This window comes from Ctenocephalides felis, unplaced genomic scaffold, assembly GCF_003426905.1.
Source record: "Ctenocephalides felis isolate EL2017-DRISC unplaced genomic scaffold, ASM342690v1 CF-g0.4_SCAFFOLD_03572, whole genome shotgun sequence".
NCBI classification, from domain to species: Eukaryota; Metazoa; Arthropoda; class Insecta; order Siphonaptera; family Pulicidae; genus Ctenocephalides; species Ctenocephalides felis.
The window spans coordinates 23,885,785-23,896,779 of NW_020539726.1; the positions used below are offsets into that span (position 1 = coordinate 23,885,785).

The 10,995-nt window shown below is 31.1% G+C and overlaps 2 non-coding genes across 2 annotated transcripts; one reads left to right on the forward strand and one right to left on the reverse strand.

Annotated features, from left to right (window-relative positions):
- Positions 1-748: 748 nt before the first annotated feature.
- Positions 749-912, forward strand: LOC113388644. Its single transcript, XR_003368195.1, has one exon. It is a non-coding gene; the product is annotated as a U1 spliceosomal RNA (small nuclear RNA).
- A 1,360-nt stretch (positions 913-2,272) lies between these two features.
- Positions 2,273-2,436, reverse strand: LOC113388645. The gene has a single exon (XR_003368196.1). It is a non-coding gene; the product is annotated as a U1 spliceosomal RNA (small nuclear RNA).
- Positions 2,437-10,995: the final 8,559 nt, after the last annotated feature.

Below are 10,995 nucleotides of genomic sequence, written 5' to 3' on the forward strand. Positions count from 1 at the left end.
AGAACAAAGTTCTGAAAATTGCCTTGGGAGCACCGAAATATGTACTATAAAAGATGTAATGACGAAAACAGCGCCTAGATATATAAGCAAACTCATCAGTCCTCCAAATTCACTTGCAAACTCCTTAAAACAGAAAACTATCGTCGTAGATTGAAGAGCTTCACTTGATTTAAGTCATCAATTTTCCTGATGAAGATTGAAATAACGTAGATGTTATTTATAAGTAATTATTTATAAAAAAAAAGTTAAACTAATATTAATATCATTAAAATATTGTTAATATTATTTATAACGAATGGAAAAACAACTATTGAGTTCTTTTCCAACATGTCACTATTATATACAATGTCCCTATTACAATTACGAACTTCGTGGAATATAACCATATATAAACGAATAAGAAAGTATAAATAATGAATATAACTAATTATCATTGTTTATGTTAATTATAATTTGAAAATAGCACTGTAAGTAGTATTATGCTATAAGTATTTTAAATGTTGATATTGTAATATGCCAACATATAAATTGATGCAAGTTTAGAATACCTTTATAACCGCCAATATAAAGTTTTTTACTGTAATATTTTGATAGAATAGTGTTTCCATTGCGACTCTTATTCTATTCATGCCCTATTATGGAATTGTGAGTAATTGATCAATAGAGGGCTATGTGCCCTTTGTGCCTTACAACTCTCTTCAAAATATATTCCAGGTAAGACTAGGCGGACCGATTACTGTCCCTAAGCATACTTACCTGGCGTGGGGGCTACCGTGATCAACAAGGCGGTTCCCCCAGGGCGAGGTCTGACCATTGCACCGAGGTCGGATTGACCCCTGTGATTGTCCCTAATGTGGATAACTCGGGCGCGCAATTTTTGGTAGTCGGGACTAGCGTACGCGCTGTCCCGGTAATATGTATTCAAATATTGTTCGATTTCGAAGTCGGTCTTTTCTTGGACTTTCATCAGTTTTCATTTTAGTCTGTCTTTTCCTGGACTTTCATCAGTTTTCATTTTAGTCTGTTTGCAGGACGCATTTTTTCGATGTCCGTTTTTTCGGCGAGTACGTCATATATGTTGTTCATTTATTCTTGCATTTGTTTACGTTAGTAGTTTGTTGTTATCATTAACTTCATTATATTTGCCAGTTTGCCATTTACCGATATAGCGGTATCGTTCATCCCAAACATCGTTATTTACAAAAGATTTTTTTTCATTTGGTCTAGCTACTTAACGTTTATATTTATGTGATTTAATTATCCAACATATAATGTGTAAGTGAAATAATAAAACCTGAGCAGTAACCTAACCTCAATGAAAACTATTCGGTGTTTCCTATTATCTTGAAATGGCTGCAAATTTTCTGTGTAAAAGATATTTTTAATTATCTTTCTATATGTTCTGATTATAAAAAGCGATTTCATAAAAGTAACAATTTTAGAACTATATTTCTATTTATTTAGGACTTTTGTTCGACTCTAACTCTCATGGCGCCGAAACAACAATGTTGCTTATAATCGATTATCTGCTTTTTGGCAAAGTTTCAACTATGTCATGGAATGGATTTCTTCTTTTATAAAATATACATTTTCAATATTTTCATGTAACATGATGTGCATCATATGTGTATTTAGTGTAGCCATTTAAAGCAGTTGTCGTCCAATGTAGATTTATTTTAATTAAATTCCAACATACATAAACGTAAAAGAGATATTTTTGCGATAATTATAATAATTAGAAACAAATGATTATAAATTATAATTATATGTATATATTTCAATAGTAAATAGAACTTAGATTTGTTTGATTAAATTTAATACAAACGGATTTGCTCGGATTGTTTCATCCATGGAAGATTACGCCCAAGATATGGAGCGAAGATCATAATCATCGTTAAACTCATGCGAAATTGGGTGTTTCAGGCTTTTGTGGGAATTAGATTAATCAAAACATAAACATTATGTTATGTTATATTCTTGTACTTATTTGAGTAAACTAGGCTATAGTACAGATATACTACTGATGAGGTTGCATTTGCATTGCGATTGCATTTAAGAAAGAAATTTTTAAATTAAAATTATGCTGGTAATAAAGAAAATCCAGCAAGTATAATGAAATAAATGGTTACCAAAAATTAACGTGAGCAAATTCTATGAGGCCGATCATTCATACGTCGAAAAAATGCGCCACGTGGAACGTGTTAAATTACTAATCCGAATGAAATCCGGCAGACTAAAAAAGAGTTCGATTAACGGTTATTGAATATTTATTACCGGGACAGCGCGTACGCTAGTCCCGACTACCAAAAATTGCGCGCCCGAGTTATCCACATTAGGGACAATCACAGGGGTCAATCCCACCTCGGTGCAATGGTCAGACCTCGCCCTGGGGGAACCGCCTTATTGATCACGGTAGCCCCTACGCCAGGTAAGTATGCTTAGGGACCGTAATCGGGCTGCCTAGTCTTACCTGAAGTATATTTTAAAGAGTGTTGTTAGGCACAAAGGGCACATAGCCCTCTATTGATCACTTATTTATAAATGCCATGTAGTCCTAAACAAAATGACATCAATGGGATAGGAATGGCAATAATCGAATTCCTACAAATTTTTAGCCGTATAAATCTATTTTTTCATCATCATTGCTCAGACAATGATAAAATTAGTTTTATGCCGATTTGAAGCCACATATACTGCAATTTATATTTTAGCACGATAATACTAATAAAAATAAAAATATTCCAATTTTGAAAAATGAATCATAACTCATGAATCATACTAACGAAGCAAACAACACTGTCAACTATTATCAGTGCTCGACCAAATATCGTTTCATACAATTTGATTTTATTCACTTTTTATTACAATTGTAATAAAGTTGCTCACATTTACATCAAATAGACTATACTCAAATTTAGCTCAAAAAGCTAAAGCTATTCACATATTTTAATGCTAACAGCAACATTTTTCAGAATAGTCCATTTTCTCAAATTTGTTTGAATATCTAGATTAAATAACTTCCAAGTAAGGATTAAGTAATGGAAAACTTATTGTATGCATTATTTTTTATTATTTTTCCGTACATAACGAAGTGATGTACGTATTATATATGAAAAACAATGGTTTTAAGTTTTACATAAAAAGTTCATGTTGTAACGAAAGCAAGTAAAAAAGTTTAAAACTAACTTTTTCAATACGTTGAAGCGCATACAAATAAAAAATAGAAAAACTTTTGTCATTAAATATCTGAAACTCATTGCACAGTTATTGGTGGTTTTTAATTATAATCGGAAGAAAATATTTGTAAAAAAAAATCCTGTCTTTCATAACAAGTGCATTTAAATATTCTAAGTAATATAGTCAAAAAAATCCGCCTTCGTGCAAAATTACCTTTACACCTGCGATTGAAAACTCATCTCGCACATTGGTTATTTTTACGACACGTCGTACATCGGATCTCACAAGTCGCGCGATCTTCGACATTCTCTCCGCAGATTTACCGACGCAGCATCCCTTGTCGATTTATGGGGTAATTCACGGATGGTTGAAATTTTTATTCAAGGGTAGGCTATTTAAACATTTATCAAGCAGCCTTCTAGTAGTACTCCACGGTGTAATTTTAAAGGAAAACTGCGATGAGTTGCTTTATTAAGAGGGAGTCTGTCTTGGTTATATGCTCGTGTTGATAATTTTATAGATTATTAACGTGACAGGTGGGAAAATAAACAGAGAGTACAATAGGACAAGGGTTGCTTTGCTTACGCTTGATATCTTTAATCAGTATTATATCTGGGCTATATTCATGCGTTTTAATGGTTCACTAAGCAAAAATGTTGTTATTCAACAAACCTAAAATAATTAAATTTTGTAAGCTGGTAGATTTTACCATAATTGAAATTAAGTTGATTGTCCCACGTATAAAATCTTAAATGTACATGTTTAGTTCCTATGTAATTGATTTCTGTAAAATGTGTAATTAAAAAAATAAGATATTTGATGTCCTTGTGACTCATTTATAGTAGGTCTGAGTATAAGCAGTATAAGAAATCCAGAAAAAATAATAGTATCTGTGGTAAAAAAACAATATCACACTTGATTTTACCACACAACATAATTGCTTCAATGATTTAGAGACTATAATTTTCATAATTTCGTGCGATATATTAGTTGCTTTTTGGCAATTATAATTTCTAAAATACATTTTTCTTACACTCTTCAATCTAAGATCAACTTGCTAAATATTCCATATCCAATGCCAAACAAAAAAAATTTTGACACATGAAGCAAAACTCTAAATCTTTTTTTTAAAAAGAAGATACACTTTTTGTTGACTTTATCTTATATTATTTTAATTTCTGGCACATCTCAGCTGCTTTTCGGCAACAATAATGAAGACATTACATTTTTCTTCTAATATTATCTAGGCTCATAATTTCAGTTATATTCAAATTTCAAGTGAATTGACATTTCTAGCAGGAGACAATTCAGATGTTTTCAATTTCAAATAATTATAAGTGGTTTTTTGTATTTTTTCATTTATTTCTACAATATTACTATATTTTTATAATCATTTACATCCAAAAAATCCCTTAACAAACTTGAGAAAGATTTATCAAAATCCAAATTATCGTTTAGAAGGAGTAGTAGTACGATTTACACCCGTACAGAAGAATTTTATATATAATATCTTATAAACTGAAATATCTGAAATGCCAAGTGTAGTCTATATAAAATGTATTGCTTTTTAGCAAATTGTACTTCACAGTGACTGTGAAGAGCAAGAAAAAGAGTAAGTATTGCAGATGTATTTCAGTTAGTCTAACATCTAATTAATTTAATTAATTTGCCGAGAAACTTCCCCGCCGTATAATTGATGAAATAACACGTCAATTCTGTTAGCATTGTTCGCAGCATTATTCCCAATTAGTGTTCTACTGTAGGAAATCTATATAATACTGATTCTAAGTACCTTCATCCCCTAACTTGCTTCCCTTGAAATACATTACGTTATCTTACATGCGTGGCAAAGAGGGTTCCTTCTAAATCTAGGTCGTCTCTAACTTGTTTACTCTCTGCGCTTACGCATTTGATGTGTTTGCTTATGCAAGTAATTCATTGGAAAATTCCAATAGCCGAAGAGAAAACACCTCCTTGAAATGTTTGCCGTGTCATTTTCTATTTATATGATAAAGACATTATTATTTTTCACCAAGAGTGAAAATGTGTCAATTTAGTTAGTCTAAGGATCCATGACACTGATTTATTCGTCGAGTACGCTCCAGTCAACAAAGATTTCAAAGATGAGAGATTTGTACACACACACACACACACACACACACACACATATATATATATGTATATATATATATATATATATATATACGAGTATATGTGTGTGTGTTTGTGTATATGTGTGCGAGTGTGTGAATTATGGTGCAGCTAATTCGTCGAATTAAAATTGTAACGTAAATATAAACAAGTCATAATTTATACATTTTGATACATGATACGTATCATCATTAGGCAGTTCAAAGTTAAATACCCAATTAGACACATATCAAGTGTCAATTAATTACACTGATTAATGACACATATCAAGTGTCGAAACGTGTAAATAAAGTTTTATTAATTTTTATTTCTTTTTAACTTCCCGTAGGGTAAGTTATAGTAATCGTCCAAAAATCGAAATCAAAAATTTTTACATTTCTCGACGTTTTGAAGGTTTCTGAACATTTTGGCATACTTCAGAAAAAATGGATGTGTGTGTGTGTGTGTGTGTGTGTGTGTGTGTGTGTTTTGTATGTCCGCTTTTTTTCGTCCACGTTTTCGGGCGCACGGATCAACCGATTTGAATGGTTTAAAAAACATTCGATTCCTATTGATAGGGAGATGTGCTGATTAGTTTTTGGCAAAGGCAGGTCCAGCCGTTACGGAGATATGGAGCAAAGAGTGCAAAAAATAGAAAGCGAATTTTTGAGAGAACGGATCAACCGATTTGAATGGTTTAAAAAACACTCGATTCCTATTGATAGGGAGATGTGCTGATTAGTTTTTGGCAAAGGTAGGCCCAGAGGTTTCGGAGTTATAGAGCTAAATTTAAAAAAAATGGCTGTTTTTGAGAGAACTAAGCGTCCGATTTAAATGATTCAAAGAACTTTCTGCTTTTTTCAACAAAACAATTGATTTTGGAAAAAAAATTTTTGTTTCTAATTTTTTTTCAAAAAAAGTTTTTTGTAATTTTGGACTAAAAATTCAAAAAATCACCCAAGCTAAGCACAGTCTAAGCGCCACTCTGGTACAAATGTTTACCCAAGTGCGTTTAGACTGTTTGTGTACTGGAGCACTTTTCCAATTTTGTGAAAATTATTGAAAAATGTGAAAATGCCGCCAAGCTGAGCACAGTATAAGTGAAAATATCGCACAGAATTATTTGCAAATGCGTTTAGACTGTGACTATGCGGGAGCACTTTTTCAATTTTGTGGAAATTTGGCAACTATTTTTTTTTTTTGAAATTTGATTCGAAATGAAATGACGATTGTTAATGTTCTGGAGGTGATAAATTGATTTATTTATAATTAACTTTCCGTAGGGTAAGTTATAGTAATCGCACAAAAATCGAAAATGAAAATTTTTATATATCTTTACGTTTCAAAGGTTTCTGAATATATTGGCATACCTTAGAGAAAATTGATGTATGTGTGTGTATGTGTGTGTGTGCGTGCATTTGTGTGTGTTCAGATACAAATTTTCGTCGACGATTTCGGGAATCGGGATGAAGCAATTTGAATAATTCAAAAACATTTTACTTGCATTATCAAGATGAAGATTTGATGAAATTTTTATGAAATTAGGTCTAGCGGTTTCGGAGATCTAGTAAAAAAAGTAAAAAAAATAACATTTGGCGGTCAACAATAATCATTAGACATTAGACATATGCACATCAAATTATCAGATATTTTATAGAGATTTTAACAATGAGTATACATTTTGTTAACATTCCTATGGGTTCCGTACCAATGCTTATGCGTTAGACAGCGACGCGGCGCTTACGCGCTTCGATATTTAGTCTCTATGCATTAAAGCAGTACGATTGCTTTGAAAAAAAGTTCAAAATTTCCAAAATATTTCAAAATAAATTTTTCAACAAAAACTTTTGTCAAAAATTTATATAGTTCCTCAAAAATCTATTTTTTTAGAGTAAATTTTTTTAAAAAATGTTAATCTTTTCAAAAAAAAAATAATTTTTGGTACGGGAAGTTCCAGCAATTTGCCTTAAGGCACGATGCCATGCGCCCCACTAGTTTTTTTTTAATTTGACGAAATATCTTTTTTATGTATCAACGTCAAAAACTAAAAAAAAGTGCTATTTACATAATCTGAATTTCAAAATGTGATCTAAAAAAATGTAAAAATGTAAATGTAAAAATCTTATAAAAAGTACGTATTGTTTGCTTATACAGAATTGATTTATAATTCTTGCAGTCGCTTGGCTTAAGAGATTGCAACATTAATATAAATAGTAGAGTCATGCACTCGGCCAACAAAATATTGTGAATTTTTATATAAGTTATATAAATATTCATTAATTTCAGTTTAAATAACTTATTAAGTCAGCGTCAGTCTCTCTTAATTTATGTGCTTCTCGCATAAAATGCACCAAATTAAATAATTTTTATATTAGCTTTGTAATTATATTCATATTATCTCATTTATAAGGTAAAGATAATCAACCTATAAACATATACTTTGTAATGTTCAATAGGCTATTAATTTGGCACATTTAATTAATTCCTACAATCATTGCATTTTTTATACTTCTCTTAATTGAAAATGAATTATATAGTGATAAAAAACATATTTAACAATAATATGATTATCTAAAAAATTAAAAAGAGCATAGTCAAAACATATCTTTCAAAGATATTATTAAACTTTTTATAAGATTAGTAGAATGAAACGTTTTTGCATAAATCTATTATGAACATTTGTGAACAAAATAACAAAAGTTACAAAAATATTCTATTGTAATGAAAACCAAAAGAATTTTCAGTTTATATTAGTTAGATAAAAGATATGAACATGAAACAAAAACAGACTTCTATACTAGTTATGCGTTTTTCTAGTTTTCTTCAAATATTATGCTCATTTTACCTATTAACATTTAAACCTATTGTTATTCATTTTATCGCAATGTTAAAAGCTAAGGGACTTGATACCCACTTCGAGCAGCCTGTTGTGAGGCGGGGTGACAACGATTTTCACTTGAAAATATAGATAACAATATGTTTCCAAATTTAAATAGCCTTCACACAGCATTGCTGCACCAATAAAAAAAGTCAGCACTAGAAAAATTCTAATAATAAAATCATCAAATATGGATGGATTAACCATTGGGTTACCATCTAAAACTACGAAGTAAGGAGAAGTTTCAGCTCAACAGCTTATAGGTGGTAAGATTCTGATTGCTGTTAAGATATGACAATTAAAAAATAATGATAATTAGATATAAATATCATTTCTCCACTTTTCTCACAACCATTCCCCATCTTTTCTCACTTATATAATTTGCATATAAAGTATCTGTGTTATAAATAACTTCAACTCCATAAAAATGATAGGATTTCAAAACCTGATAAGAATGATCTTAACCGCTTATCCACGGAAACAAAATCTCCATTATGCGGCTTTTACTGAAGTATAAAATTGAATTTGCCATTTCTTCCCGATATCCCATCTACATTCGTCGAATTTCCTAACAACTCCATCGAACATATCCTGAACGGCCTCACGTTTCCTTCTGCGCTCCATCCCCGTGGGCGAATATAGTAGTTCACTTCAAACGGACCACGTAACAGGCTCCGGGTTCCTTTGAATCAATCAATCAACGTCTAGTAGCGATATCTGAGGGGACGCTATCAGACGCACGGATGAAGCCGGGAATGAAAAAACATAGGAAAAGTATCACCGGGAAAGTTTGTGGCGTACCCTAATGAATATTAAAACACCTGGGCGTATTTAAGAATAACAAATTGGCGGCAAATAATATTGTTACTGTCTTAATACCCCATCGTATACGACACTTTGTTATTGCAAACTCGTCGACTCGAAGACCCTGCCTTTTCAATAACTTAATCAATTCTTCATTACGTCAATGCAAGTGGAATGCTTTTTGAATCATTCAAATCGGATGCTCCGTTCTATCACAAATTTGATTGCCATTTTCTTTATAAACGATCCGAACTGTCGACAAACAACAAACTAATTATTAACAAATGTATTTTCAAACCAGTGTGGTTTTATGGGATTAAACTATGGGGCATCGCGAAAGAAACAATATACAGATTATTCAGCGAGGCACTGAATGCATCCAGGTACGTTTCCAACTGGTTAATTCACCAGGACAGCAACATGATGACAGTAAATGAAGTAATTCAACAAAAAACAGACAACTATAAAAGAAGAATCGACGAACACCCAAATTACTTGGCACAAAAAGTATTCTCAGAAGCGCGCCCAACAAGGCTAAAACGATAAATTCCCAATGATCTTATAAATAGCCATTTGAAAACGCTAACATTAATATTATTATTATCTTATTTCTAATATTGTTATTTTGTTATATTTTATTGTTTTTCTAGTATAATTTTATTATTCAGGAATTTTATTTATATTATTTATTAATTTTATTTTCATTATTATTTGCTTCTATTTTATATTAAATCATCATATTACGGATATTATTTTCATGTAAATTCTATCTTTTTAAATTTATTTAAATTTATGTTGTTATTTATCAATATTGCTAGATGTTAATTATTTAACAGTTGTAATAAATATTGAAATCAAAAAAAAAAAAAAAAATCTTTATCCCGAAATCTCCAAATTGAATTAAACGATCAATATTAGATAAATTCTAATAATAAAAAGTCTATTCAATAAACATGGGTTGACCGTTCTAGAGAAAAATTACTGACCATATATTTTCTTATAAAGTTATGAACAGCAACATAAAATCACCAGAGCTCTTTAGTAGAGAGAGACTTGTCACTCCAAGAAAAGAAATTAGATCAAATAGAATAAACAACACAACCAAATCTTCAAAACCTTTACACAGATTACCCAAAGTAGTCAACCAGCATTCTCTAGCAACTTCAGTACGAGCGGCAAGTTTACTTGACGGCCGCCGATGGCTCCACACAGCCGAGCGTCACCATTATGTGACGGATGGGATACGAGCTTGCACTCGTGACAGTATTGCTAAGTGTCACCACATGGTCATGTCTACAAACAAGGCAGCATACGGACGGTATACGCCGTACTAAAGTGAATAATGCTTTTGAGGCTAGCATAAAGATAAACCAATTAATCCCATCTACGATTCATATGAATGATATGACAATATTCTTAGTTATGAACTAGTGCTGCATGGCATCATACCTTAAGGCAAATTTCTAAAACTTCCCGTATTGTAATTTAAAATTGTTAAAAGCTCAGAAAAGACAAATTAGATTTTCTGGGAATTTTGAATTTTTTTGAACATTTTTGAAAACATTTGAAAACTTTGAACATTGAAAGAAATTGTCTTTTTTGAACATACTGATATTTTTTAAAAACTTTGAAATTTTATGAAAACTAAAATTTTTTTATTTTTTGTTAGGATTTGATCAGGTCTTTTTCTATTTTTACTCTTGACCCGTCGGAATAGGAGGTATAAATATTTGCATATAAATACCTCTATTTTATAACAGAGAGACTAGCAAAACTAATATGAGAAGAAGGTTGTAGATTGAAGATCAATATATATCGTAAAGCAAACAGTTGTTTAATTCACTGGCGACGGGATATTTATAATTTACAATCCGGTTAATATTTGAATAATCATAGTAATCTCCACCATTTTCAATTTTAAAATTTTTTGGATAATTTTTTGAAAAAAATTGATATCCATTCATGCCGGTTGATTCAAATTACAAAATATCTCATTTTCCACCGCG